Raw genomic sequence first — 6,675 nt, forward strand, 5'->3', positions numbered from 1 at the left:
TTCATTTCTGTAGAAAAGAGGCAGAGGATGAGGCTCGGTGAGCCCTCTGAGTGCCCTGGCACTCACAAAGCCCTAGGTTCCACCCTCAGTAGTGCATAAAACCCACACCGAGGTATGTGTCTGGCATTCCAGAACTCCGAAGGAGGATCAGGAGTCCAAAGTCATCCTTGGCTACATAGCAAGTCTGAGGCCAGCCTGGGCTACATGGGACACTGTCTCAGAAATAAATCAATTTAAAAAAATTTGTTTTTTCTGAAAAAACTCAGATCTGGCAACAAAAGCGCTGCCTCTATAGAATGGAGATGTCCCCAGAAGGGGGGAGAATCCTTCCTAGGATCACAGCCCTGTTCTTCCTGTGTCCTCGCTTACAGCACAGTCTGCAATTCACACTATTCCTGTTCCCCCAACCCCCAAGCCTGACTTTGAAATCCTGAACGATGGATGTCTGTCTGACTTGCAGAGCAGTAGCCCTCTTACAAGGGAAATGGGTGCAGAGGGCCAGAGCCAATACACTGAGCTGTGGGTATACCAGTAGGGGACCAGCTTTGGAGGCAGGGTAATTTGGAGTGACCAGGGCTTCTTGCAGCCAGGTAACCAGAGGCACCACATAGTCTTCCATCTGTGAGGGTAGAGACAGGATGCCAGGCAGTGTAAGGACAGCTGAGCAGACAGGTAAAGGATGGGGTGTCCTTCCCCTCCCCTAAGTGGATTGGAGCCTCTTCCAGAGACCTCAGTCCCTAGTGTTTCCATCCTCTGTGTATCGTGTGTGTGTACATGTAGAAGCCATATGTCAATACTGGGTATTTTCCACCTTTAAAAAAAAAAAAAAGGAGGATGCACATTTATTTGTGTGCCCGTGTGTGAGCATGTGGATATTTGAGTGCAGGTACTTTGGAGTCCACAAGGGGGCAGCACTGAAGCCATCTCTTCAGTCCATCTCCACCTTATTTTTTGACCTAGATCTCTCACTGATTAGCTAAACTGCTGGCCACTAAACTCCAGAATCAGCCATCTCTGTCTCTGAAGCATGTGAGTACAGGTCCACACCACTGTGCTTGGCTTTGATATGAGTGAAGGCAAGAGAGATGTAGCTTAAGTTGGTGCATGCTTACCAAGCAGCCCCAAAGCCCTGGGGTTTGGTCTCTGGCACTGACTCCAACAGTGCTTTCCTGAATTCCATGTGTTGATCTAGTGCACAGCAAACCTGAGTGGGCCAGGGGAAATCCTGACCTTGTAACCAGTTGGCCAGGAGTCTGGGTAGACTGGGGACCCTGGAACTGGTCTCACCAGGACTATGCCCCAACCTGTGTAGTCTGCACCCATTCTGGTGGTTACGGTTTTGTTGCAGCTTTGGATGAATGCATGTTTACTGTTTCCATGGTTACACTTAAGACATCATCTTTGGGGCTGAGCCCAGAAATCTTCTCCTGAGTTTGTCAGTTCTAACCGCTCTGATGTTGACTTACTCAGTATTTTCTTCATTTTATTTGTATTGATTGAGCCATGATTTCTCTTGGCAGTCCTTCCCATATCTTTCTCTCATCTCAACCTCACACCCAGTCAAAATGATTAGAAATCTAGCTTTTCTTTTTGGTTTTAAAATCACATTTATTCCTTGGAGCAGGGGAGGGGGCCATGTACCACAGTTTGTAAGTCCCCTCCTTCTCTCTTGTGGCTCCAAGGAACCAAACTCACGTTGTCAGGCGTGGTGGCAAGCACCTTTACCCACTGAGCTGACACACCAGCATTACTCTAAGTTTCTCTTTTTATTTTGGTTTTTTGAGACAGGGTTTCTCTGTGTAGCCCTGGTCATCCTGGAACTTGCTCTGTAGCCCAGACCGACCGACCAACCTCAAACTCAGAGATCCACCTGTTGAGGCAATCTTGTATCCCAGGCTAGCCTCAAACTCACCATGTAGACCTTGAACTTCTGATCCTCCTACTTGGCCCTCCTAAGTGCGAGGGATACAGGTATGGACCACCATGACCAGTGTATTCAGTGCTGAGGAGTGAACCTAGAGTCTCGTGAATGCTATCCAAGCACTTTATCAACTGACCTACGCTCTGAGCTCCCTTCTGTATAGTTTCTGGCAGGAATTTTGTCAGGAACAGACAGAGAGCCGTCGGCCCACGTAACCAATTTCTCTATGATTGGGGCAGTTCCAGCCACTACAGGAAATGTGGTGGCAAAGTGGTTACCAAGGAGCCCAGAGTCACCAGACACCATCACTAGCATCCACCATGGGTTCCCTTCTGTCTAGGTCCTGGTCAAGATCACTAGGAGGCGGGCTCTGGAGCTGGAAGCATCCGGTCAGCCTGATGAACTGAGCAGCTATGCAGGTGCTGTGACATGGCAAGACTGCAGAAATCAGGCCACAGGAGTGAGCCCAATCCTCACTCAGTCTTGGTTTCTGAAACCGTGGAGAGAGAAGGACCCTTAGCCTGGCACACAAGGTAGTTTTCTGCCTCTCAGGTAAGCCCGGGCTCAAGGAAAGTGCAGACAACTGGGAAGGGACGCTGCAGAGATGGACACCGGCTTTAAATAGTTAACACCTGGGAGCTTAAAACCCACAGAGGCCAGATGAGGTTCGTGAAGATCAATATAAACAATAAAACAAACAAACAGACCAAAAAAAAAACCCACCCCTGGGTGTGGGGTGCAAGCCTAGAATCTAGCACAGCGGAGGAGGAGATGGGAGGGTCTGGGCTCATCCTCAGCTACATACTATTTCAAATTCAAGGCTAGCCTGGGCTATATGAGGCTTTATCTAAAAATTATAACAACAATAATAAATTTAAATAAGTACTGGGGAGATCTACTGGGGGGGGTAAAGTATCTGCCATGAGGGCCTGAGTTCAGGTCCCCAGCACACATGTAAAACCCCCAGAGAGGAGAGAGCAGGACCCCTGGGGCTTCACGGCCAGGCAGCCTAGCCAAAACGCTTTGAGCGCCAGGTTCAGTGAGAGCCCCCATCTCAGGAGTATAAGACAGAGTGGGACAGAGATGGATTCTAGGTGTCTGACCTCTATATGTGTGTACATGGACAAGTACACACATGCATGCACACAAGCATGCACCATACACACACACTGCATGCACACATGCATGCATCTGTGCAAAGACAGGAAGAACCTTATCTGCCCCTGGTCCTGCTGTGTGGCAGTAGGCATCCCAGCCTTGGTAGTAGGACAAGGTGGGAACATCTGGGAGGATCAGGAAACAGAGATTGAACAGGAATGGGGTGTGGCTATAAGCGCCAAGGACCACCTTCCTGAAACTGACCTTCCTCTGTCTAGACTCCACTTCCCAAAGGCTGTATGGTGTCCTAAAACAGCCGCTAGAGACCGTGTGTGCAGACACACGCACACTTGTGAGGACACCTCGCATTCAAATTGTGACACTCCTCAACGCTCACCTGGCCCAGACACCTAATTTATCAGCAACCAGCTCTATGTTCTCCAGTGTAGGGTAGCTTTCAGTCCCTCTTGGAGTCTATTCCTGGCATTGGCACCATTGGAGCAGCCTCTAAAGGCTTATGTGTTTACACTTGCCTGGCCTGCGTGATGGCCACTTTGAATCCAGTTCCTCACGCTGTGGTGACCCTCAACCATGCAATTATTTCTTTCTTTCTTTTTTTTTTTTTTTTTTTAGATTTATTATTATATGTAAGTACACTGTAGCTGTCTTCAGACACTCCAGAAGAGGGAGTCAGATCTCGTTACGGATGGTTATGAGCCACCATGTGGTTGCTGGGATTTGAACTCTGGACCTTTGGAAGAGCAGTCGAGTGCTCTTACCCACTGAGCCATCTCTCCAGCCCCATGCAATTATTTCTGTTGCTACTTTAGAACTGTAATTTTGCTACTGCTATGAACTGTAATGGAACTATCTGAAATGCAGGATATCTGAGACCTCTGTTGAAAGACTTGCTAAATCTCAAAATAGTCTCAACCTACAGGTTGAGAACCACTACTTCAGAGTCATCTCAGAAGAGAGCATCCCTGAGGAATTGCCTAGGACAGGTCGGCCTACGGGCAGGCACACCTGTGTGCAACTTTAACTGGGCTGTGATGGAGGGACCCACCCACATTCCATGAGCTGAGCTCTGGGTTGGATCTTGAAGAGTGAGCTGGGCACTGTGCATATTCATTCATTCACTCTGCTCTTGACTGTGGGTGTGATGTGGCTGGATGCTTCCAGTTCCTGACGCCTTGGCTTCTCCACAGTGCTGGACTGGAGCCCGGAACCCTGAGCCAAAGGCCCCCTTTCTCCCTTACGTTGCCCTTGTCAGGGTGTTTGATCCCAGTCACAGGAAGAAACCCACCTGTCCTATGTTAGCTACTCAAGCAGGGTTCTTTCCTTATCAAAAACATTCTGCACTCAGCTTGTGTGCATACACAGTGAACCCCGAGAACACTGACAAGTGCACACAAAAACTTATCATCAAATGCCATGATGACAATATTCATAAAAAACGAAAATGGAACGGGGAGAGGTGGCTCAGTGGTTAGAAGTCCGTGCTACTCTTGCAGAAGACCTGAGTTTGGGTCCCAGCACCCAAAGTCAGGTGACTCACAACCACCAGTCACTCTAGCTGCAGGGGATCAGATGCCCCCTGCTGGCCTCTCAGGCCATGGCACTCACATGCATACAGATAGACAACATTTGAAATTTTTTTCTCTTTTTTTTTTTAAAGCTTTATTTATTATGTATACAGTGTTCTACCTGCATGTATGCCTACAGGCCAGAAGAGGGCACCGGATCTCATTAAAGATGGTTGTGAACCACCATGTGGTTGCTGGGATTTGAACTCAGGACCTCTGGAAGAGCAGTCAGTGCTCTTAACCACTGAGCCCTCTCTCCAGCCCCATTTTAAACTTTTTAAGAATGTGTTTCACATTTACATGGGACTCTGCCATCACACTGGGAGCACCTGCAGGACACCTGCTACTATTTCTTCAGGGCGCATCCATGTGACTCAGTCAATCTGGGGCTATTGGAGATATGGACACCTCAGTAAAGTACCTGCCACACAAGCGTGAGAACCTGAGTTCAGACTACAGCATCCCGTAAAAGCCAAGCCCAGGGCTGTGTACCTGTGGCCCCAGCAGTAAGGAGGACAGAAAGGGGAGCCACCTCGAGTTCTCTGGCCAGCCAGTTTAGTGAGATGGTTGAGCACTAGTTTGAGTGAGAGAACCTGTTTCAAAATTAAGGTGGATGGGCCAGAGAGATGGCTCTGTAGGTAAAGGCTATCTACCCGAGTCTGACACCCCAGGTCCCAGATGGGAGCAGAGGACTCTCAATTTGTCCTCTGACCTTCAAGTGTGCTGTGGCAAACATGTGCCTAAAGTCACACATAAATAAACACATATCAGAAACACACAACACACAAGACCAAAATTGTTTTTTGTTTTTCTGTTTGTTTTGTTTTGGTATTTCACATTTTATATACGAAATGGATTCAGCCATAAGAAGAGAGTGAGTGTCCGGAGATGACCCCGTGTTAAGAGCACATGCTGTTCTTGCAGAGACTCCCAAGTCAGGAGGCCCACGAATGCCTCCACTTCCAGCTCCAGGGAATCTGACATCTTCTGGCCTCTGCAAACACTACACGCACAAACCCACACAGACACATACATATATGCATAATTAAAACATTAAAATCATACTCTTTTACCAGGGTGTGGTTGCACACTTAAGTCTCTGAACTTGGGAGGCAGGATGGACAGATATTTGAGTTCTGCTCCACCCAGGGTTATTCAATGAGACGTCCTCTCTAAATAAATAAATAAGTAGATACCAGAAGGATGGTTCCATGGTTAACGCAAGACATTCAAGTTCAGATTCTCAGGTGGCTCACACCAGCCTGTAACTCCAGTTCCAGGGGATCTGGTGCCCTCTTCTGGCCTCTGAGGGTATTGCTGCACACACACGGTGAAGGGATACACAGGCAGGTAAAATGATACACACAAAACCAAACCCTTGAAAACCTCATACTAAGTAAAAAAAGCCAGACACAAGGCCACATTCTGCACTGGTCCACAGATAAGAAATTTCCAGAAAAGGCAAATCCATAGAGAAAAGGAAGATGGGGGGCTGCCCAAGTTTGGGTGTAGGGCGAGCAGGGCTGAGGTAAGGAGCACCTTTGGGGGATACGGAAGGATTCTAAAGCAGGCGATGCTGGGATGGCCACATGGAAACTCAGGGAGATCTCTCTCTCTTCTCTCTCTCTCTCTCTCTCACTCTCCCCACGACCCCTCAGCTTTCCTACGCTGTCTGGTTTGGCGCTGTCTTCCAGTTTAGTCTTCGAGATTCCATTTCTTCACTTTTCATTTAATCCTGTCCTGCTGTCGTTTGTTCTTGACAGCTGTCACTTCTGATAGGCACAGGGACATGAGTGTCCCTTCCTTAAAGTTAGTAAGAATACAAGCCTATCCCTTCCAACAATGTCCTAGGGTCCTCAAGAACATCCCTGGTACCCGAGAGAAGACTGACTGCAGAACAGAAGGACTAACCGCAGGGCAGAAGCAATCTGTGCATCCAGTCTGAGCAGAGGCCAAAACCCAGCTCGAGTGGAGACTGAATCTGAAGTTTTGGTCCAAAGTAGCGGGAATGGCCCCGCTGGAGTTGCTTACTGCAAAAGCATGGGGATCTGAGGGCGATGCCCAGGGCCT

The sequence above is a fragment of the Mus caroli genome, unplaced genomic scaffold (genome assembly GCF_978045245.1).
Source record: "Mus caroli unplaced genomic scaffold, Mus_caroli_1 scaffold_4, whole genome shotgun sequence".
NCBI classification, from domain to species: domain Eukaryota; kingdom Metazoa; phylum Chordata; class Mammalia; order Rodentia; family Muridae; genus Mus; species Mus caroli.